At 39.9% G+C, this 25,226-nt stretch overlaps 1 protein-coding gene across 11 annotated transcripts in view; it reads left to right on the forward strand.

Moving 5' to 3' along the window:
• mical2a (microtubule associated monooxygenase, calponin and LIM domain containing 2a) overlaps window positions 1-25,226 on the forward strand; it is a 90,777-nt gene that overhangs the window by 954 nt on the left and 64,597 nt on the right. The gene's annotated exons all lie outside the window — the stretch shown is intronic.

The following is a 25,226-nucleotide window of genomic DNA, read 5'->3' on the forward strand; positions in this document are numbered from 1 at the left end:
AAATCAAATTAAATCAAATCAAATGTGTATTGGATTAATCACTATACAGTGTACATCCACGACAGAACTACTGACTAAACTACTACCACAACTTGGTTGACCATTTATAAAATATAATAATGAACTTGATATAGGCCACCCGGCCTGAATCCACGCTTGGTAGTAGTTTAGTCAGTAGTTTAGTCGTGGATGTACACTGTATAGTGATGAATCCAATAAACTCTTGATTTGATTTGATTTGATTTTACATTAAATTTGCAAAATGCGGTTGCGCATTTTGCAAATTGCGCGCCATTGGTATTGTACTTACAAGACCAATACTTGTTTGTGCTGTCACATACAAAATGATGTAGAGGTGCTGAAAAATTGCTATGCATACCCTAATTGGAAGTCCTATTTATTCGGATTCTATAGCAATTAATATTAATTATCTTTTTCTTTTTTTTTTTTACAATCAGTTTTAAAAAATAAATTTTAGGCCATCTCCACGCTTACTCACTGCAGCAGCAGAGAAGGAAGCTCTTGTAATCCGTAACCTCTTCTGAAAAGGTTTTATTATAGACTTAGACAAACTTTAATGATCCACAAGGAAAAAGGTTCCACACAGTAGCTCAGTTACAATTATGGAAAATGTAAGGATGGAAAGGACAATGCAGATATAAATAGACTAAATGTAGCGATGTAAAATATAACATATGTACGTAATTTTTCAGTGTGTTGGGGTTGGTTTGTAACTTCTCCAAAAGTTTGAAGAAGTTTCAGAATGAAGTGTATCTTGCCAATACATGTTTGTGCTGTCACATACAAAATGATGTAGAGGTGCTGAAAAATTGCTACGCATACCCAAATCGCGTCTCATGTTTATTCTGATTCTATAGCAATTAATATTAATTATCTTTTTTTAGAATCAATTAAAACAATTTTTTTAGGCCATCTCCACGCTTACTCACTGCAGCAGCAGAGAAGGAAGCTCTTGTAGTCCGTAACCTTTCCTGAAAAGGTTTTGTTATAGACTTAGACTTAGACAAACTTTAATGATCCACAAGGGAAATTGTTCCACACAGTAGCTCAGTTACAATTATGGAAAATGTAAGGATGGAAAGGACAATGCAGGTATAAATAGACTAAATATAGTGATGTAAAATATAACATATGTACGTAATATTTACATATTATATACACTATATTATATATACAGATGTATAATAGTATATTATGTTTATATCATATATACAGTATATAACAATTACCATGTACAATATTACAGTATATGTGACAGGTGTATACAGTATTTGTCAGGTAATAGACAGATATCATCTATTGCTGTATGGCGAGTGATTATACAGCTGGATGGAGTGCGGAATGAAGGAGTCCTTGAATCGAACACTGTGGGAATGATGTTGAAGGAGCCTGTTGGAGTATGAACTCCACTTTCCCTCAATTGTCTGGTGGACTGAGTGGGCAGGATTGTCCATGATGGCCAGCAGTTTGTCCAGTGTCCTCCTGTCCCTCACTGACACAAACACCTCCAACTGCGTGCCAATAGTTTGGCCGACTTTCCAAATCAGTTTGTCAATCCGGTTTGAGTCCCTTTTGCTGGTGCTGCTCCCCCAACAGACCACTGCGAAGTACAGGGCACTGGCCACAACAGACTGATAATGTAATGCCCATCCATCCTTTGGGGGTCGTAGGGGGCGCTGGTGCCTATCTCAGCTACAATCGGGCGGAAGGCTGGGTACACCCAGGACAAGTCACCACCTCATCGCAGGGCCAACACAGATAGACAACATTCACACTCACATTCACACACTAGGGCCAGTTCAGTGCTGCCAATCAACCTATCCCCAGGTGCATGTCTGTGGAAGTGGGAGGAAGCCGGAATACCCGGAGGGAACCCACGCAGTCATAGAGAGAACATGCAAACTCCACACAGAATGATCCCGAGCCCGGGATTGAACCCAGGACTACTCAGGACCTTCTTATTGTGAGGCAGACGCACTAACCCCTCTGCCACCGTGCTGCCCCGTTTAAAAGCCAAAGAGCAAAAATATGTTTTAAGACGTGATTTAAAACTCATTAAGAGGGAGCTGTCCGAATAGCAAGAGGGATATTGTTCCAAAGTTTTGGAGCCACAACAGAAAATGCACGATCACCTCTGGATTTTAAACACGTTTTTGGGACGACAAGAAGAAACTGATCAGCTGACCTCAGAGACCTTGTGAGGGTGTACATTTTCAAAAGATCTGACATACTGTATATTGTGGCGCTAATCTGTTAAGAGATTTAAAAACAAACAACAATTTGTTTAAATGAATTCTAAAATGAACTGGGAGACGGTGAAGGGATGCTATAATGGGGGTAATGTGTTCATGTTTATAGTGCCAGTGAAAAGGCGAGCAGCAGCATTTTGGAGTAACTGCAATCAAGCGATTGAGACCTGGTTCATTCCGACGTAGAGGGAGTTGCAGTAGTCCAAGCGTGATTAAATAAAAGCATTGATTTCCAGTTCAAAGTCGTAAAAATATAAAAGTGATTGAATTTTTGGTAAAAGTCTTAGATGATAAAAAATAGATGGTACAACAGAGTTAACCTGCTGCTCCAATTTAAAATCATTGTCGAACTTAAAACAAATATTTGTGTGTCTTGGTTTTAAATAAGGCATCAAGGGGTCCAGGTCACTGGGGGAGCTTTCTGCTTTACTTTTGAGTCAAATAAAATTATTTCGTCTTGTTCTCATTTAAGTGTAGAAAGTAGATAAGACTGTAATTGTAGAAACACAGCTCTTTGAAATCTTTGAAATTAAAGGAAGCTTCGAAACGTGTCTAAAATGGGATAAAATAGAGGGATCTAAATTTGGATTTTTTTAGCAGAGGTTCTACAACAGCTTGCTGAAAATAATTTTGGACAGTCCCTGAAGCAAGACTGCAGTTAGTTATTTCTTGGGCATGGGGGCCAATGACATCCCAGACATCTTTGAACAGACGAGGTGGCATTGAATCAACAAACATTACCCCTAAAATCGGAATTGAATCGAATTATTGTAAGATTCACATTCCTAGTGTCCAAACTTTTTGCCCTGAAAAGGGTTTTTAAGTTATGCCTGGGTTTAGAGATGTAATTATGTACAAATTTCATATCACAATTATTGCTACCAAAAGTACCATGGTTATCGTTGCACTTGCGGTATTGTTGATTGTGCTCGAAAAGTACTTTTACACACACTGAAATCAAGTTGTTTTTTTTCCAAATACCGATAAATACACACTGTAAGAAAACCCACCTCTTTTGCATGTTTTATGGTCCTTATGCTTCACTGATAGTGTTTTAGTCTTAGTATTTTATCTTAATGGCTAAGCTTTTAAATATGGGTTTGTACTTAAGCACTTGTTTAAAATGAAAAATCTTAAACCAATGATTTATTGTATCATTAATATTTATTATATCTGTCGGTCGTCCTATGCTGTTCAGCGGTTCTTGAAGAGGAACTGCACTTATTTATTTATTTTTTCGAAAATTTGTGTATTGTTCACAATCATTGTAAAAGACATGACGGCGGATGTATTTTTTTAATGCATTCTTACTCGTAAATAAACGTAAATAAAAGTCTGCTTACAGCGGAGATAATGGAAGGTCCTCTATTCCGCCCATAACACCCAATAAAAAAACATCCAAAAAGCGCCAACAATATTCCATTTGCATTTTGTTACTTTGATTTGTGAGTTTTTGTTATTATAAGTACTAACGCAGACAAACTATTTATGGTGGTACCGTGATCAATAACTTGTGTGCCAATGTAGCCAATTTAGACTCGGAAATGGCGAGAACGACACAAAAAGACGCTTGGTTGCACCCTCCTTTTCTTTGCAGGAATTATTAGTCATTCTTAATATAAATAGGAATACATGAACATGGGCTTCACGGTGGCAGAGGGGTTAGTGCATCTGCCTCACAATACGAAGGTCCCGCAGTCCTGGGTTCAAATCCAGGCTCGGGATCTTTCTGTGTGGAGTTTGCATGTCCTCCCCGTGAATGCGTGGGTTCCCTCCGGGTACTCCGGCTTCCTCCCACTTCCAAAGACATGCACCTGGGGATAGGTTGATTGGCAACACTAAATTGGCCCTAGTGTGTAAATGTGAGTGTGAATGTTGTCTGTCTATCTGTGTTGGCCCTGCGATGAGGTCGCGACTTGTCCAGGGTGTACGCCGCCTTCCGCCTGATTGTAGCTGAGATAGGCGCCAGCGCCCCCCGCGCCCCCAAAAAGGAATAAGCGGTAGAAAATGGATGGATGGATGGAATACATGAACATCCTTGCAGTCAGCAAGACATTGTAAGTGATGTTTTATTATGTTTGTTGGCTCTCACAAAGTCTGCAGTCAGTCGAAAATGGACAATATGATGCGTTTTTTAAATGAATGCGCCTTGTATGCTTAAAATGAGCAAAGTACAGACATATAAAATGTTAGTCTGAATGTGCTGGTTACTACATTACATATATACTTACAGTGTGTATATAAAACCTTAATGGAGTTTTTTTTTTTTTTATGGGCTTTATAGGCAGAATAGAGCGGCTCTATAATAAGCAAACCTTTGATCATATTCATCCATCCATCCATCTTCTTCCGCTTATCTGAGATCGGGTCGCGGGGGCAGCAGCCTAGGCAGGGAAGCCCAGACGTTCCTCTCCCCAGCCACTTTGTCCAGAGACATACTGTAGAATGCATTTAAATAAATTCCCCATTAAACACACTGTAAAAACAATCACTCTGTACTATAAGAGCACGGATTTTAGGTTCAGTGTGCACAATTGAATAGCTTAGTTGCTCAGACAGAAATTTGTTTGTACTGTATAAATTTCGATTAGGCTACATTGTTTGTTGATGGGAAAAGACGTTAATGTCTTTTGTTTAATATTGGCATTTGAGCTAGTATCAGTCAGTCAGGAGGTTATCAAAGTGCAGTTATCAATAACGGTTTTTCGATTATTTTTTATTCAAAATGGTTAACACCAACTGTCACAAGTTTTACAGTGGTTATTATTAATACCTTTTATTATTTAATCCCTAGCCTGGTTTATTATTTTTATGTTGTGAATAATCAATTACAAGATCTTTTCAATTTCTCAAATCATAACTTTTTAGTTATGCCTTTAGTGGCATAATTTATCCAAAATGGCGGTGAGAAAGTGTTTTCAGAGTACGGCAGCAACAAGGACATTTTTTGTTTTCTGGGGAGCTAAATACTGACCTCATGGTACCTACTCCTTCCTGCCACTTCACGAAAAATTGTACTATGAACAAAGCACTGCTTGATATCGGATTCTGTACTATTCTTCCGTTTATATCAAATATTCAATTCTTTACTGTTTGCTGATAATCATTAGCACATAACCGGTCAAAAGGTGGTGGGAGAGGAGGGTACCCCTGACCATTCACAACAGAGTAGACTTGGTTGAAGAACTGGTTTTGGAATCCAAGCGTTTTGCCCAAGAGGAGAAAAATGCAGATCCATGCAGTATTTTTTATTTTCCCCCAATATAATCTTTGCAATGAAGTTTGCATTGACCTCATTATTTACAAAGTAGAAAACAAACATTTGCAGTTAAGAGAATCGAGCATGTGCAGTCAAAATATATTATTTGATTAATCCGCGTGTACATGATTAATGTGATAATTTATTTTGTGGTTTATCACATTTTTGCCAGACCGACCTAAAACACATCGGAAACAAACACCTTGAAAGCATCCGCGTAAAGGTTGCAGACATCCCCTTTAACTGACACACATGTTTAAATTACACAAAAAGTTCACACTTTATGTTGGTAAAATAGATATAAATGGTAAAAAAGTATTTTTCAAAACTATTTAAATGGAAAAACGGATTTCATGGAGCCCGAGTTAGGTGTGACAAAATTAAGGCAGTTTTTTATTCGCATTGTGTTGACCTATAAAAGATACATTTTAAACTAACAAAAATTGAAGACTTTTAAAGTGACACACAGTATATCCATCCACACCAGAGCTTGAATGTTTTCTTGAAGCATGACTTGATAAGATATATGGTATGACTTCACAGTATGAGCACATTTACTGTCTGGAATGATTCACATTTCTTGCACTATGATGCGTGATGTGTTGAAAAACATCTCGCTTTCTCAAGTCCTTATTTTCCGTTAACTGCTAAGCTTCTATTTCTTCTTAAATTCATTCGACTGCACAAGTGCTGGAATACAAAAGCTGCGTGGTGGCCTGTATGATTTACACCTGGAGATGATCAACAGCTCAGCTGCTACCACAATATTTATGGACTTTCCCTCTGAGTTCATTCAGAAGAATCGCCCTAAAGTTAGGGCTCATTAAATCTTATTATATGTTGGGCTATTATTTAACAGTTTTTTTTTTGGCCAAATGGCTGCAGGACTAATGTTCTGAACGTGCGTAGTGATTACTGGTTTTACTCCGATTTACATCCTCCATTTGCCTGGAGCACTTATAATGTATGCAATATTCTCAAGAAAGCTATAAGGAGAACCTGTAGAACTAGAAGCTGCTAAAACAACATATTTACATTGCAAAGTACAAATGTAGAAGTCAAACTTTTACTTAAGGAACCACTTTGCCTTGTCATTTATTTGACTTGCATCAATCAGGATTCAGAAATACAAGTGGTTATTAGAGATGTCTCATGCTGTGAAAGACACACACATCATGCTGTGGTTAAAAATTGAATAAAGCGTAGGTTTCATGTGGTCCATTAAAGTGGGCATGAGTGAAACTAGTGCTCGTTACTGCCAGGGAGGTGTTGGCAACATTCTCCTTCCTTCCTCTCAGCAGGTTGCAAAAATGGACTTGTGTACAACAAAACAGGTTAAAAATAGACTAGATGAACTATATAGTCACCGCCATAGAATAAATAAGATGCCGATGAAGCATATGTTATACATACAGTATGCCATCCTACAGGTGTTGAGGCCTTAGGTCATGCAGAAGATTTTGCAACCATGTTGTCTGAGTAAACGTGTCCAATTTTCCCTCCAACTTTTCATATGTGTGAGCAAGGGCCAAAACTCCTTGAGCATTCAGTGGCGCACATGTGACCGACGGCAGACGTGCACACTGTTAAGCGCTTATCTTTTTATTCGATTTCGTGCGCGGCCTAGATTTCCCGTGCGCAGAGGACGCGTGAGCAGTGTGCAACTGCACAGGCGCGTACCTTAGAGGGAATGTTGGACGTGTCCTCTCGTAGTCAAGTCGCTAAAAAGGAATTTTACAGATGCGTCACTCCTGATCTGTGAACCTTACAGGAAACCAGACACATTTTTTATCAGGATAACTTGGAATAAAATAAAATTACTGAAATAAGGTAGCACATGGCGAGGAGTTGACTCATTATTTATACAAGGAATAGGTATTATTAAGTTATATTAATCCAAATTTTATTCATATCCTTGTCAAAATGTGCAGTTAAAGTGAATTTAAGAAATCCTATATTTACTGCTGTCAAATGATAAAAAAAAAAAAATCTGATCAATCACACTTTTAAATTTGGATTAATTATTATTTTCTTGCATGTTTTAAATTAGCTTCAAAAAGAGCCCAAAAGGATAACACAAAACCAATTTTATTGTCTGAATGTCCTCTACAGGAACATGTTTAAAATGTTTTACTTGAATTTATTTGATCAAAACTTGGAAACAGTTTTTTCTAAGCTACAGTCTGGGTTTATTTTGGAGTGAAATTTGCCATTCTCCTCACTCACTCATCTTTGCACCGACGTATGCATTGAGCTGATCACTGACCGTAAAACAACCAGGGCCGCTTTCAGGAAACCAGGATTTAGGTAGAGGAGCATTTGTGCTCAAAATAAATTCCTTCAGTAATCTTTGTATAAACATGAATAATGCAATATTTTTTGTGATTAATAACATAAATACTTTTTGACAGTCCTAATTATATTATATATATTTATTTGTATACTTTATAAAATAGTCTGATATACATTGGGGGTGAAGAAATTACTGTTTTTTCAGGACTAATAAGCCGCTACTTTTTTCCCAAGCTTTGAACCATGCGGCTAATACAAAGTTATGGCAAGTCTAATGGATTTTTCTTCGCTAATGACAAAATTATGGAATGAATTAAGCAAAGAACTCAATGTACTAAGATGATCCCCTTTAGAAAACTGTTCAAGCTTATTAAACTGTTTACAAAGTAAAAGGAAGAAGAATCCTGATTTAACATCCTGAAACTTATTAAAAAAAGAAAAAAGAAAATCTTACTTAGCTCAAAGAATGACTAAAGACTTCAATGACTTTTCTGTTTTGTTTGATCAGCCGGTTTACTGCAATGTGTTACAGGCAACATCTGGAAACAACTAAGGTATTTATAAAAAAAAACATATCCTTGTCAAAACACTTACAAAATCTTTCTATGTAAATATGTAATTTCCCAACGTACCGGTATATATCTGTGGCTTGTAGTCTGGTGTGGCTAATATATGAAAAACGTTTTTTATCTTAAATTTTAGTGGCTTATACTCTGGAAAATATGGTATAAAAATGCAAATAAAATATTTCAGTAATGTTTGTTCCATGACAGAACTTGTAACTTGAAATAATCATGCCTTAAATCAATGTTTCCAATTGTACTTAAAGAAGTACATTAATTATTCGCATTTTTTTTGTCCTTCTTGTCACACTGTTTTGTTCTGCTTCATGCACATCTCAGTCATTTTGTTCAATGATTTATTTTTTTGATTTAATGTGTAAAATGCACTAATTTTTAGCACTGTTTGGCAAACTTACTTTCTTTAAACCCATGGTTGGAAAAAGTAAGTGTTGTCTGCCTTGCTGTTAGCTAATTCTAACAAGAGGAGGTTGGGTGACTCTTACGGGGAACGCTCTTGCTTTCGCTACATTACCTTTTGGTAATGTAGCGAGTCAAGGTACCACTGTGCAAAAAAAACTAAACAATGAGGGGACTTATGTGTTATTATTGACACGAGTTAAACACAAGTTGTAGTTTGTCCAATGTTTGTATCTTGTTTACTGACTCTCTTGTTGGTATCGTTTAAAGGTCATGTGTTGCAACATAAAACCTGTCTATTCTCAGCCTGCCTCAACCCATTGATGACGGACAAAATACTCTATTTTTGGCTGCCTGTAATGCAGTTTAGTCTTTTGCTGTGACTGATGAAAGATGGCCACAAGACTTTGACCTTGGCCTCTTTTATATTGCAGCTTTTTGTGCTCATTTTCTCTACAAATAGCAAGGAATATGCTTTATTTATACTTTCTAATTTATTTATTGGTTTTTGAAAAGTCAAATCAATGCATTTGCACCCAGTCATCTTTAAACCTCCAGAGATTAGAATATATGATCTAGCTAAAGTCAAAGGTCAGATGTGTTCAAACAAACTTCTTGAGACGTTCAGGGACTGAATTTAAAGATGTCAACATGGCCTGAAGTAGCTGAGGCCAAAGGTTTAGTCGGTACATGTTGATTTACTTTTTTGGATTATTGTCCAGAGCACACTTCTAATGGCGCTCAGGTCAAAGGTCAGACGTGTTGTTGTACTACACTGATCAAAGATTTTGTCAGTGAGTCAATTGTTGTGTTTCAAACTTTGCTACTTTTTATTCAGCCTGGGAAAGTTTGTAATGCATAAGCGCCGCATGTAACTTATTTTACAAGCTCTCTAACATCAAGTGTTTTTCAACCATTGTGCTGTGGTACAGTGGTTGAAAAACAGTCTGGTGAGATACAGGAAACAGTCCGTGATACAGGCTGGTGAGATACAGTCTGGTGTGCAGTGTGAGATTATCTAATTTCACCTATTTGGGTTAAATATTTTTTTTTCAAACCAGTAATTATAGTTTGCAAATTGTGTTGTTGTTGAGTGTCTGTGCTGTTTAGAGCTCGGCAGAGTAACCATGTAACACCATATCAGTAGGTGGCAGCCGGTAGCTAATTGCTTTGTAGATGTCGGAAACTGCGGGGGGCGGTGTGCAGGTTAAACGGTGTCTAATGCTTAAACTAAAAATAAATAAAAGGTGAGTGGCCCGAAGAAAAGGCATTGAAGCTTAGGGAAGGCTATGCAGAACAAAACTAAAACTGAACTGGCTACAAAGTAAACAAAAACAGAATGCTGGACGACAGCAAAGACTTAATGTGGAGCAAAGACGGCCTTCATAATGTACATCCGAACATGACATGACAATCAACAATGTGCCTACCAAAAGGGATACAAACAACTGAAATATTCTTGATTGCTAAAATAAAGTAGATGCGGGAAATATCACTCAAAGGAAGACATGAAAGTCCTACAGGAAAATATCAAAAACACAGGAAAAGCCACCAAAATAGGAGCGCAAGACAAGAACTACAACACTACACACAGGAAAACAGCAAAAAAATTATGAGTCATGGTGTGATGTGACAGTACACATACCTTGAGACGAGAGCTATGCTTGGTTATGGTTTAATGTCATATCCAACAATTGCGACAACGACTTTTTACTCTCAACATATTTTTGTTTTTTAATGATTTCTGCTGGTGGTGTGCCTCCGGATTTTTTTCAATCCAAAAAATGTGCACTTGCTTGAAAAAGGTTGAAAACACTGTCTTACACAATACGGTCAATGATCAGATCAAAGCACACAGTATATCAGTACAAAAATGAGTGGGAGAGAAATTCTACTCCATAATACATCCTGACAGAACTTTGGATACAATTTTTTTGCCAATATTTGGTGCCAACAAATGATTTACATAAGTAAAACACTTAAAAATGTTCCTGGATGACATTCTGACAATAAAACTGCATTTGTGTCTTTTCTTAAGCAACATTTATTTACGCAAGCGATTTATCACCTGTGATTAATCCAAATTGAAAAATGTGACTAATCGGATGTAACAATAGGAACTAGGACTCTGTTTATTTTGCACACGTGAGTATTTGAGTGATGGACACAAAAGGACACAGTTGGCTACAAGCGATATGTATGTTTGTGTATCAAAGGTAATGCTCGAATGTCTATAGTTTGTTGAGTCAGGACTACACAGAGCAAACTAAAACACGAAAGCTGGCTGTACCTTCTTGTGATGTGGACTGACGCTATTGCAGGACTGGGTTAGCCAATAACCGGGAGGACATATTTTTAATGGTTTGTTTTGCTCATTCTCTCAGGGCACGATGATGTCGCTCAATCGTGCATAACAACTGTCTAGTGTAATCAAAGCAGGAACAACAAAGTATAACAATACCAGTGTTACCCCCAAAATATTTGTTAGTTAAGGTGGTGTCTCTACAGGGTGAAGTGGGCGACGCCCTGTCTTGGAAGGGGCTGTCGCCACCGCCATCATCGCTACCTGGGGGGGGCAATAGACTACAGACTGTGGTGAAGTAGGCCGGCTTCGCGGCTAGAAGAAGCCAACAATTTTTGGTTGTGTTTTTGAATGACAATATACAATATATATCTTGATATTTTTCCCGTAATGTAAAAACAAAATACAAAACAGTAACCTCGAGGACTGCGAGCTAGCTGAGCTGCCGCTGATATTTCTAGAACGTCAACCGGCTCATAGTTATATTACTAGTAGTTGACTTGGAAGTGTTTATAATAATTTGGTTAGAGTCTGCTGCATTATAGTCATCTGCTAAACACCTTTCTGCTAACCCGCACGTTCCTCCTCTCTGCCTGCTTCTGCCATGAGCACTGACTCCATGCGCTCTGAATACTCACTGCTGATTGGCTGTTACCGCTCTGTGTGTAACCAATCAGGTTGTGTGGGTGGGACAATGCTGGGTGCTGCAGAGACGTACTAACAAAGGCAGAGGCAGTACAAAGCGTAGCAACTTGTTAAGACTTTAGGTTAGCACCAAATAATAATATAAATATATTATCAAATTATAAAGTCAAATACAAATAAGGCAACAAGAGAAGTATCCTACACTTTTCTTTTGTAAGGTAAATCTGAACAGCCGATATGGGCATCTACATCAACTATATGATTTGCCTGAGAAGCTGGACAGGACAAAAAAAAGTAAATAAATAAGTAAAATGAAGAAAAAAAGGAAATACATATATATATTTAAAAATATATATAGTTTAGGTGATGGCTCTTTATTGTTAAGGCGGCCGCCTTAACAACAAAGCACTACGGGAAACCCTGATATATCAAGTCTTAATTGCTCAAATGGCACAACACTGTGACAAATACTACTTTAACCAACAGGATGGCCTTTTATCTCAGATTATGCTCACAACCAATAACTAATCGCACATATTTCAAATTACTCACAAGTTTAGGTACGAGTAAATTGCACACAGTATCGGATTGGCATTGCCTATTACAGCCTGAATTTTACTTATCAAATTGGAAAATAAACCAGGGATATTGCACATCAGTTTTACGTTGCCTGTGCTGTACATGGTTTGGATAAACAAATAAACAATTAGAGCAAACCGCTAAAAAAAATGTAAATGCTGAATTTTTGCTCAAATGTTATTTTAAGACAACGCTTATAATTGATATTCAGTATAAATGGTAATAATAATAAAACACAAAAAAATACAAAAAGAGCAAAGTTGACTTCTGCAAAAACAAAAGGCCCAAGGTAACTAAGGTCAAAGGTCATTAAAGCATGCATTTGATTTAAAAGACAGTGAACAAATTCATTTGAGCTAACAAGTTTATTGGAACTTGAATTGTTGAACATTTGTGTTACTTTCACAAATACAGTCTACTAAATAATTGGAAGATGGCCGATTGAAATACATTGTAGCATACTCCAATTATTCATTTCTACCTATTATGAATTATTATCTGTCACTTGATCAGCTATTATATGCTGTGGTAGATGATGGATTGTGGTTTTAACTGTGTCAAAAGTGCGATTTGAGTATGTATCATTTTTGTCAGTGTTATTTAAACCAGCTGCATCTTGAATGAGGTGTTCTTCATCGCCTATCAGTGTTTTTCACGTCATATCTTGAACACACTCATCCTGAAGAGCGATAGGGGTTGAGAACTATGCAGTGATTGGCATTGGCCACTGGGCCTAAAAGTCACATGAGGCATGCTTATCAGAGCAAACGGATGGTTCCTTCCTGGTTTTCTTTGGCCTGCTCTGTTATTACAAATTTGTGGCTTGGCTGCACTATGTGTGTGTGTGTGCTTGTGCGTGTGTTTCCCAGCGCTCCCAATGTTTTCGTTTGTGCTGTCAGCTTCCTATTGTACTCTCAAGATCATTGCGTCACTTTTTTTTACTTGATTATCACGTCTGTGTTGTCTACTGTGGTTTCTAGCAGTCAACGTTTCTGTTGTCTTTTATGTGAGCTATGCTTTGCTAGTCGACGTCAGGCTAATAGTTTTTCTGCTCATCCCTAATAATTGCAACATCTTTAATAAAACTACACCAGATATGTTGGTAGTTATGGCTGCTGTTCTACCCTGGAGTTCTACTTCTAAAAGCTCTGCATTCCTTCTGAAATTTCTTTCAGAATGTTTGATTACTGCCAAAAGTCTTCTGAGCGGAAAAATAAGTTTTAAGGATTACATACCAGAATCGTGCTGTGGGCTACAGTACTGTATATCCTGTAGGAGAGATGCAGACTGTAAGATTGTGCCTGTTCAAAGTACAGTACAGTTGTACAGCGCATATCAATCAATCAATCAATCAATCAATGTTTACTTATATAGCCCTAAATCACCAGTGTCTCAAAGGGCTGCACAAACCACAACACAAACCACTACGACATCCTCGGTAGGCCCACATAAGGGCAAGGAAAACTCACACCCAGTTTGACGTCGGTGACAATGATGACCCAGTGGGACGTCGGTGACAATGATGACTATGAGAACCTTGGAGAGGATGAAAGCAATGGATGTCGAGCGGGTGTAACATGATACTGTGAAAGTTCAATCCATAATGGATCCAACACAGCCGCGAGAGTCTAAACATTTTTTGATGCATTAGTGGCATTGCTGTTGATACCAACAGAAACCACCTAAAGCAGATTGTCTCTCTCTCTTACGTGTCCATCATCCACGAATGCAATATGTTTGGCCAGGCGCTTGTGCAGTAGAGACCCTTCTCATTTGCAGCCATTGGATCCTCCAAGCTGCATTGGTCATCCAGGAGTGGGCATCTCAACAGGTGTGGAATAGATTGTTCAGAATTCAGGCAGAATAATAATAATTAATACATTCATGAATAAATCAAGAGAACAAAAATGTGACTTGCCAAAATGCCTCAACTTAGTGTTTTGCGATAAGAGCTGTCTCTCAGGTAATTGTTATGCTTTACGTTGCAAGAAAAAAACTTGAGTTACGAGCATTTAGTTAGTGTAGCAAATGTCACAGTCAACCTTTTACATCCACCTGTCTAAGTTGCTAGCATATGCTTTATAGCAAGATATCGACATAAATTTGTTTTTGTTGGCCCTGCGATGAAGTGGCGACTTGTCCAGGGTGTACCCCGCCTTCCCCCCGATTGTAGCTGAGATAGGCGCCAGCGCCCCCCGCGACCCCGAAAGGGAATAAGCGGTAGAAAATGGATGGATGGATGGATGGATAGAAAGGAAGAAAGTGAGTGCGAAAGACAGTGCTGAAGGGAAGTGGATAATGTTCATTGAATTGAAGAAATTAAATAAGCGGAAGATGATAGAAATCATCAAAGAACATGACCAAGTGTTTCGTTAACTTGGTGAAGCAATCCAAGCCTATCACTACTAGTCTGAAGAATGAGTCTAACGCCAGCCAAGAATGTTAAAATAATATCTCAATTGTGGACTTTTATCCATGAAAATATGGAAAAGCTGTTGGTGTGTTTGACAGAGAAGCAGTTGGAAGTAGATACCGCAGAAGTCTACTCTCCAAAGAACATTCTGTACATTGTTATATTACTTTATAAAAATCACTGTAGTTGTTTGTAGTACATTATATCGTATTGTATTTATGGATCATTTCTTATCTAAAACTTAGTTTTTTGTATTAAAAGGCATGTTAAAATCCTGCTGTTTTATAGGAGCCAAGTACTAATTAATCAGATTTTAATTTGTTTGAGTAGGAGACGTTACTTTAAGATATTAGTGTTTTGAGTTAAGAGCTCCGTCACAAAACCAATGGTAAACTGAGTTACTACTGTACTGTATTGAAACAAGTATGACATTTTATCAAGCCAAATGTTCTTGTTCTGTTCTATTTAGTTTTTAGGTTGTATTTTAAAGAAATTGGTACATATTTTGTAAGGTATGTGCAGCAAAAGTTCTCTGTAACAAAACATTTCTTTTCAGTCAAAAAGTTGTACTTTTTTAATTATTTTGTTACCTTGTTTTCAATGATTTATTATTTGCAGTATCAAGAAGTCTGTTAAATGTATGGGCAGTTTTTTGTTTTGTTTTTTGTTATCAAAAAATGTCTGACGGCTTCCAAATATTTTTTTTTGTATCAAGTCTCTGTCACCTTATGTAGTTTGTACTTTTGATAAACTGACCCAAATGAAAAAAATAAGGGACAAGCGGTAGAAAATGGATGGATGTAACAAAATATGATGTAACATTTTGAAAAGTTGTGACCAGTGGCGAATATTTGATTAAACAAATCATTATTGATGGGAGATTGCCAAAGAAGCCAAAATGCTGGGTGCTTTGTATTATTGTAAGGATTTTGTGTGTTTGTTTATTAGGCTGCTCCTTTTTTCACTGTTTTACAATCCCTCTGCTTGACTACAATACACCTCATTCATATGTGTGTGTATTTTTATGGGGTAATGTGTTACATAGTGCATGTTTTCATGCGTGTGTGTGCGTGCGTGCATGCGTGTGTTTAGTCTATATTCCTTCCTTACAGCAGGCCAGGTGTAACAGGTACATTCTTTACATTCCACTGGAAGCTGATATCTTGCTATGGTCTCATATACTGTAGGCATGTCTTTTATGTGCCACTATGATACTTTTTGTGTTCCTGCTTACAATTTGTAGATAAAACACATTAATACACAAATAAACTAGAAAAGCACTTGTAGAGTGCTCAGTAGTATAGAATTCTTTAGAAAAAATCCTAAATTAAGACAGTGATCCGGAACCCTCACAAAAAATCGAATCACTTGTTCTTTATCCCTAATGTTCAACCAAAATCAGCCAATAAGTGTGTTTGTTAGAGTGGAATGAAACAATTTAATCACTTGTACCATAACCAATTTCTAACATTTTCTGAACGTTTTTTTAAAATCAGCCCATAACTTTTGGAGCTGTGTTGCAAACTAACTACCCCAGTGAATACATAACCTCCTGGCAGAAGTAGTACAGTATTATAAACAGCTTAGCATGATGCAGTTGAGTTCCACACTGCTGTAAACTACAGCCATAACAATAAACATTAATAAATTAATAATACATTGTTAGAGATAACCATCATGTACCTCACCGGGCAACCTTTATTTGTCCATAACAGTGATTTTCAAACTGTGATACGTGTACCACTAGTGTAGTTTTACTGTTCAAACTGAGTGTATGTTAGACTTGGACTTCCTTTTCTTGTTATTTAATTTTGGTAGGGTCTCCCAAGGCAAACAGGTCCTAAGTGAAGGATCAGACAAAGAGCAGCTTGAAGCCCTTTATGAAGAAGACATATCGAGGACGCAGATTTCTCTCGCCCGGACGCGGGTCACCGGGGCCCCCCTCTGGAGCCAGGCCCGGAGGTGGGGCACGATGGTAAGCGCCATGGGGCCCGGTCGGGCACAGCCCAAAGAGGCAATGTGGGTCCCCCCTCCAATTGGCTCACCACCCGTAGCAGAGCCCATAGAGGTTGGGTGCGATTTGAGCTGGGTGGCAGCTGAAGGCAGGTCACTCGGTGGTCTGATCCTCTGCTACCTAAGCTAGCTCTTGGGACGTGGAATATCACCTCACTGGGGGGGAAGGAGCCTGAACTAGTGCGCAAAGTGGAGAAGTTCCGGCTGGATATAGTCGGACTCACTTCGACACATAGCAAGGGCTCTGGAACCAGTTCTCTCGAGAGGGGCTGGACTCTCTTCCACTCTGGCGTTTCCGGCAGTGAGAGGCGAAGGGTTGGAGTGGCCGCCTGGATCTGAACCCGAGTGGTGTTTTGTTATTGGACTTTTGTGCTCGTCACAGTTTGTCCATAACAAACACCATGTTCAAACAGAAGGGTGTCCATATGTGCACTTGGCACCAGGACACCCTAGGCCGCAGTTCCATGATCCACTTTGTAGTTGTGTCATCGGATTTGCGGCCTCATGTTTTGGACACTCGGGTGAAGAGAGGGACGGAGCTTTCTACCGATCACCACCTGGTGGTGAGTTGGCTGCAATAGTGGGGGAAGATGCCGGACAGACCTGGCAGGCCCAAACACATTGTGAGGGTCTGCTGGGAACGTCTGGCAGAGTCTCCTGTCAGAGAAAGTTTCAATTACCACCTGCGGAAGAACTTTGAAGATGTCACGTGGGAGGTGCTGGACACAGAGTCCTAGTGGACCATGTTCCGCACCTCTATTGTCGAGGTGGCTGATTGGAGCTGTGGCCGCAAGGTAACTTAGCGCTTGTCGGGCCGTAATCCTAAAACCCGTTGGTGGACACCAGCGGTGAGGGATGCCGTCAGACTGAAGGTGTCCTATCGGGTTCTTTTGGCTCATAGGACTCCGGAGGCAGTGGACAGGTACCGACAGGCCAAGCGGTGTACAGCTTCAGCGGTCGCGGAGGCAAAAACTCGGACATTGGACGACTCCTGGGAAGCCATGGAAAACGACTTCCGGACGGCTTCGAAGCGATTGTGGACCACCATCCGCCACCTCAGAAAGGGGAAGCAGTACACTGTCAACACTGTGTATGGTGCTGATGGTGTTCTGCTGACCTCAACTGCGGATGTTGTGGATCGGTGGAAGGAATACTTCGAAGACCTCCTCAATCCCCCCCAACACGTCTTCCTATGAGGAATTAGTGCTTGGGGAATCTGTGGTGGGCTCTCCTATTTATGGGGCTGGGGTTGCTGAGGTAGTTAAATATCTCCTCGGTGGCAAGGCCCCGGGGGTGGACGAGATCCACCCGGAGTTCCTTAAGGCTCTGAATGCTGTGGGGCTGTCTTGGTTGACAAGACGCTGCAGCATCGCGTGGACATCGGGGGCGGTGCCTCTGGATTGGCAGACCGGGGTGGTGGTCCCTTTCTTTAAGAAGGGGGACCGGAGGGTGTGTTCCAACTATCGTGGGATCACACTCCTCAGCCTTCCCGGTAAGGTTTATTCAGGTGTACTGGAGAGGAGCCTACGCCAGATAGTCGAACCTCGGATTCAGGAGGAACAATGTGGTTTTCATCCTGGTCGTGGAACTGTGGACCAGCTCTATTCTCTCGGCAGGGCTCTTGAGGGTGCATGGGAGTTTGCCCAACCAGTCTCCATGTGCTTTGTGGACTTGGAGAAGGCATTCGACTGTGTCCCTCGGGAAGTCCTGTGGGGAGTGCTCAGAGAATATGGGGTATTGGACTGTCTGATTGTGGCAGTTCGCTCCCTATACGATGAGTGCCAGAGCTTGGTCCGCATTGCCGGCAGTAAGTCGGACACGTTTCCAGTGAGGGTTGGACTCCGCCAAGGCTGTCCTTTGTCACCGATTCTGTTCATAACCTTAATGGACGCAGTCAAGGCGTTGAAGGGTTCCGGTTAGGTGGCCGCGGGATTAGGTGTCTGCTTTTTGCAGATGATGTGGTCCTGATGGTTTAATTTGACCGGGATCTTTAGCTCTCACTGGATCGGTTTGCAGCCGAGTCTGAAGCGACTGGAATGAGAATCAGCACCTCTAAGTTCGAATCCATGGTTCTGCCCCGGAAAAGGGTGGAGTGTCATTTTCGGGTTGGGGAGGAGACCCTGCCCCAAGTGGAGGAGTTCAAGTACCTAGGAGTCTTCTTCACAAGTGAGGGAAGAGTGGATCCTTAGATCGACAGGCGGATCAGTGCGGCATCTTCAGTAATGCGGATGTTGTACCGATCCGTTGTGGTGAAAAAGGAGCTGAGCCGGAAGGCAAAGCTCTCAATTTACTGGTCGATCTACGTTCCCATCCTTACCTATGGTCATGAGCTTTGGGTTATGACCCAAAGGATAAAATCACGGGTAAAAGCAGCCAAAGTGAGTTTCCTCCGTCGGGTGGCGGGGCTCTCCCTTAGAGATTAGGTGAGAAGCTCTACCATCCGGGAGGAGCTCAAAGTAAAGCCGCTGCTCCTCCACATCGAGAGGAGACAGATGAGGTGGTTCGGGCATCTGGTGAGGATGCCACCCGAACACCTCCCTAGGGAGGTGTTTAGGGCACGTCCAACCGGTAGGAGGCCATGGGGAAGACCCAGGACACGTTGGGAAGACTATGTCTCCCGGCTAGCCTGGGAACGCCTCGGGATCCCCTAGGAAGAGCTGGACGAAGTGGCTGGGGAGAGGGAAGTCTGGGCTTCCCTGCTTAGGCTGCTGCCCCCGCGACCCGACCTCGGATAAGCGGAAGAAGATGGATGGATGGATGGATGTCAGATAATTACAGTACATACAGTAATATAATTATCATATTACATACAGTATGTTTACTGTGGCTTTCCCACTTATGATTTCTTATTCTTATTGAAAGGGACAAGCGGTAGAAAATGGATGGTTGTTCACGTTCTCACTGATCTGAGGTCAAACACATGAGAAACATAGAAACACATAGAAAACTACGTTGCTATAAAGCATTCCGTGCTCAATCTGTGATGTATGTCGCATGCGTACCCGCGTTTGTATTCTATGCCCTTCATCTGTCATTAAGATGTATTTTCACGGCCGTGCTGCAGCCTCGCCGTGTCTGCCCGCATGTGACTTTTCCATTTTGTCAGCGTGCGATAGTGATGGTGGAAGTCTACACTGCTTCAGACAACCTCGCGTGAGAGAGAGCTGTGACTTGGCTGTGGCGATACTTAAGTGGTAGATTTTCATTAGCATATGTTTTCACTCATTTGTGTCCTTTTTTCTTTCTTGGACTGAAACTGAGAATGTTGTTAACATAACTTTTTATGAATACTAGATTAGATTCATGAGCTGTGTTAATTTGAGGAATAAATCAATCAGTAGAGGAAACTGTTCCTTTCATACTTTCTAGTTTTCTCAGTATCTGTCTCTGATTTCACATGACGTATATTAGCTCACAGACATTCCTCACCATACTTGGACGCTTTTGCATCATTTATCATGTTTGCAGGTATGTGTGTTTGGTGATTTAAAATAATCCATTGTTGACACTGGAATAATGTAAACAAAGACATATATTGGGTGATTCACAGCAGCAGCAAACAAAGTGACAGGATACAATTTAATTTGCAAAAACAAAACTCCAAAAACTGAGTTTTTTGGGTTTGTTATTTACCAGTAAGTTCAAAACATAATTTCAGGTGCTGAAGTAAACCAAATGAAAACCCCAAAAGTACTTTAAAAAAACAACAGCTTGCCTTTTGGGTAAACACTGTTAAAGTAAGTAAAGTATCAGTGATAGTCACACACACACAGGGTGTGGTGAAATTAACCTCTGCATGTGATCCATCCCCTTGTTCACCCCCTGGGAGGTGAGGAGAGCAGTGAGTAGCAGCGGTGGCCGCGCCCAGGCATCATTATTGGTGATTTAAGCCCCAATTCCAACCCTTGATGCTGAGTGCCAAGCAAGGAGGTAATGGGTCCCATTTTTATCGTCTTTGGTATGACCTACCGATCTCAGGGCAGACACTAACCACAAGGCCACTGAAATTGTTATAGATAAAGTATAATTTGATTTGATCAGATTAAAATAACTTTTTTGAATACATGCTCAATTGTAGCTGAGATAGGCTCCCGCGACCCCGAAGAGAATACGCGGTAGAAAATGGATGGATGGATGCATACATGTGACGATAGGTCACTTCATTACTGTTGGTGTTCCTTGTTCTTGTATTTACTTCCTGTCAGTGCTCTTTTTTTTTTTTTTTTTTTTCTGTTTGTTCCGCGGAGCACTGTTTTCTCCTCACCTGCTGTTGATTGGCAGCTGGTCCACACCTGCTGCCAATCAGCATATGTCTATTTATGTTTTCACTCGAGCACTACTCAGTGCTCGAAGATCACACTGTTTGGAACCTTTGTTTGCAAGACTGCTTCATTTTTCTGTTACATTAGATTAAAACTGTTTATACCTTCTCTTCGCTCTCCCGGTTCCTGCATCTTGGGATCACGAGAACAGCAGCCATGCGAGTTCCTAACACATACATAAAATAATTCAACAGCCACATTTTAGATATATGATTCTTAAACCGTGGTGCTCCGTTGAGTAGTAAACCAAATAATCACTTAATTGAATATTCAAACACAGTGTTACTGTTCAAACTGTGTGTTATGTTACAGCGGCCAAAAATATTAGATATAAATATTAGAAAAACATTTGCCTTTTTTAAATTAATATTTAGGCCTACTACGTTACTGTTTTTAATGTTCATTGTGATGGCGCTTGAAGAGCCAAGTATTTTCTGAGGTGATACTTGGTGAAAAAGTTTAAAAAACACTTATTTAGATAAAGTAGTGTTCTAGTGACAACCAAAATCTTTCCTTAAAGGGGCTCTTTGCAACATTTACACAGATGCCAAGAGGGCGTCAACTTTCCAATTTATTTACACAATATATCCCGCCCACTTACAGCTTCTCGTACATAATTACATACAAATGTAACACGTTAGGCGTTGTTAGCTATTAATGTGGTTAGTGTAGGCTGTCATTGAATGCCTATTCTATCATAACAACAACAACATGACTGCAAATTGTTTGTTGCTTCTCTTGGACTGTTTTTCTACATTGTAGTGAAGTGAACGCTTTTCTTTAGTGACTCAAAGCGCTTTACATAGTGAAATCCATTATTTAAGTTACATTTTAAACCAATGTGGGTGGCACTGGAAGCAGGTGGGTGAAGTGTCTTGTCCAAGGACACAACTGTGACTAGGATGGCAGAAGCGGAGCTTAAACCTAAAACCCTCAGGTCACTGGCACAGCTGCTCTACTAACCGAGCTACAAAATGTATCCTTGGGCTTTATTCCATGTCACCAAATATGACATACTGCATCATTACATATGTTGCTGCTAGATGTGGGCCTTTACCCAAAGTACTTCAATGTCAAGTTTCACAAAAAGTACATTATATAAGCACTGTTAGATAAAAAAGAATAATACTTAAATAAACTGACATTAACATTGCAAATGAGCCCTTAAGGGGACTATTTATTGAAATACAAAGGTGGCTCCCATTGTATAATCTTAATGCAATAGGTCAAAATGACATCATTACCCAGGATGCATTTCTGCGAAAGTATTGCGTATTTGTTAATTTCAGACTAAATATTTTTTTTACTACAATAAATATGATTTCCGATAATGTTGGACATTTACTTGCATTCAAGATCATTTCCTTGGAGGAATAAAAAGGCAACCGTATAAGTGACAATGTTAGGATGAGTACTAATTGTATTGTCCAATATTTTGGAAAATTATGCAACTGGGATTGGCTTTAGCATCACCCAAGACCCTTAGAAGAACAAGCGGTAGAAAATGGATGGATAAATGGATGAATAGTGTAAAAACGGGGGAATTTTGGGGTTAAAAATTTTTTTTTTGTCCTAATCAAGACAAATGATTCAATGGTGGAATTGTTTAAATGAGTTGAAAAATTTGAGAGGAGTAGTCAAAAGAAAAAAAGGGCAGAACAACTTTTCAAATAACTGTAAAACCTGTAATATTGGGGAATGTTTGTTCAATGAGCCCATGTCCTGAAAGCGCTGAACGTTTTGACGCTTGAACGGGATCAATTGAATGAACGGTCTGGGAGTTAGAGGCGGATGAAAAACGCTACGGAAGAATAAATAAATGGATCTATTCTGGTGTAGAATAAGATAGTGTGAATGTCTTTACACAATGAGTGATAGTGGGCAGACAGTAGAGGGTTGAACTCCTGCTGATGGAGCAGATCAGAGCTGGTTGAGGCACGTGGCCGAGGAATGTGGTCTGGTTGTGTTTGAATGAATGCTCTGAAAGGTGAAAGGTCTTGTTTGGGACTGGAGGGGTCCCTTTGGACAATGTCATTTCTATCCGGCAGGCTTTTTTTTTATGTAGCTAAACTTTATAATAGATTGTATGCATTGGGGCTTGGCTTGAAAGTGCTGTATAAACAGTTTCATTTCACTGCCACCTGAAGCCCAGGATGAGGCGTGGCAGTAATAGGGGATTACCTTGGGAAGGGTGGTTTTGGTGTCCTGTGTAGCCAGCTTGGTCCCCCCCAGAGGCACAGCCCCATTCCCCTCTATAGGACATTGGAATATCAAAGGTTTCAAACCTCACAGAAGTGGTGATGCACAGTCTCCACCTTTTGTTAGAGCTCACACTCACGTCGTGTTCTGGCTCTGACTTACTGGCAGGGCATTCAAAACACTTGATGGTTGATTGCCGGGAACACAAAACTTCTTCCCAACATTTCAAAACCTTACAAGTGTGTTCGCTCACTCTCATACCCGCAGTTTCTCCACTCTGGATCAGAACAAGTGTCAACACCATTTAACTGTAACTAATGCCTGTTACATAAGAATCCAGAAGCAAAGGAGATGTTTAATCTTTTTTTTTATAGGTTTAAAGGTTATATAGTTCTATATAGTTAACATATGTAGCATCTTGTCACCATGTGTCATTTTGCTTTATTGCTTCATTTTTCACTGCATCACCATGTTATCTAAAGCCTGCTGATGGCTCGTAGGATAACAACTACAATATTTGCTCATTGGAAACAAAATTCAAGCCCTTTTAAATGTACGAAATTTGAATTTTTTTCCACCTTTTAAAAACATAAATTTAGACCAGGGGTTTTCAAGGTCTTCCAAATGGATGGAGATGTAGAAGGGGGATCCCCTACTTATATATCTTGAATAAAACTGGTCTTAAAGGTATCTAACTACAGTTTCTGGGTAATGTTAAACAATCCATGTGATCCTTGTAAATGTGTATTTAAAGATTGTTGAAAATCTCTGGTTTTGGGCCAAACAATATGTTAATCAGGGGCATGTCAAAATACAAAACCCAAAACCAGTGAAGTTGGCAGGTTGTGTAAATCGTAAATAAAAACAGAATACAATGATTTGCAAATCTTTTTCAACTTATATTCAATTGAATAGACTGCAAAGACCAGATATTTAATGTTCGAACTGAGAAACTTATTTGTTTTTACAAATCATCATTAACTTAGAATTTAATGGCAGGAACACATTGCAAAAAAGTTGGCACCGAGGCAATTTACCACTGTTACATCGCCTTTCCTTTTAACAACACTCAGTAAATGTTTGGAAACTGTGGAGACCAATTTTTGAAGCTTTTCAGGTACAATTCTTTACCATTCTTGCTTGATGTACAACTTAAGTAGTTTGACAGTCCGGGGTCTCCATTGTCGTATATTATGCTTCAGTCCGGGGTCTCAGTTGTCGTATTTTACAATTCATAATGCGCCACACATTTTCATTGGGAGACAGGTCTGGACCACAGGCAGGCCAGTCTAGTACCCACACTCTTTTATTACAAAGCCACGCTGTTGTAACACGTGCAGAATGTGGCTTAGCATTGTTTTGCTGGAATAAGCAGGGGCGTCCATGAAAAAGACGGCGCTTAGATGGCAGCATATGTTGTTCCAAAACCTGTATGTACCTTTCAGCATTAATGGTGCCTTCACAGATGTGTAAGTTACCCATGTCTTGGGCAATAATACACCCCCATACCATCACTGATGCTGGCTTGTGAACTTTGCGCCTATAACTGTCCGGATGGTTCTTATCCTCCTTGGTCCGGAGGACATGACGTCCACAGTTTCCAAAAACCATTTGAAATGTGGACTCGTCAGACCACAGAACACTTTTCTACTCTGCAATAATCCATTTTAGATGAGGTGTGCCCCAGAGAAACCAGCGGAGTTTCTGGGTGTTGTTGATGAATTGGTTTCGCTTTGCATCGTAGAGTTTAAACTTGCACTTACACATGTAGCGGCAAACTGTAGTTACTGACAGTGATGTTCTGAAGTGTTCCTGAGCTCATGTGGTGATATCCTTTACACACTGATGTCGCTTTTTGATGCAGTACCTTCTGAGGGATCGGAGGTCATGGGCATTGCCGCTTACGTGCAGTGAATTCTGAAGATTCTCTGAAACTTTTGATACTACGGACC

Source organism: Nerophis ophidion, linkage group LG02 (genome assembly GCF_033978795.1).
Source record: "Nerophis ophidion isolate RoL-2023_Sa linkage group LG02, RoL_Noph_v1.0, whole genome shotgun sequence".
NCBI lineage: Eukaryota > Metazoa > Chordata > Actinopteri > Syngnathiformes > Syngnathidae > Nerophis > Nerophis ophidion.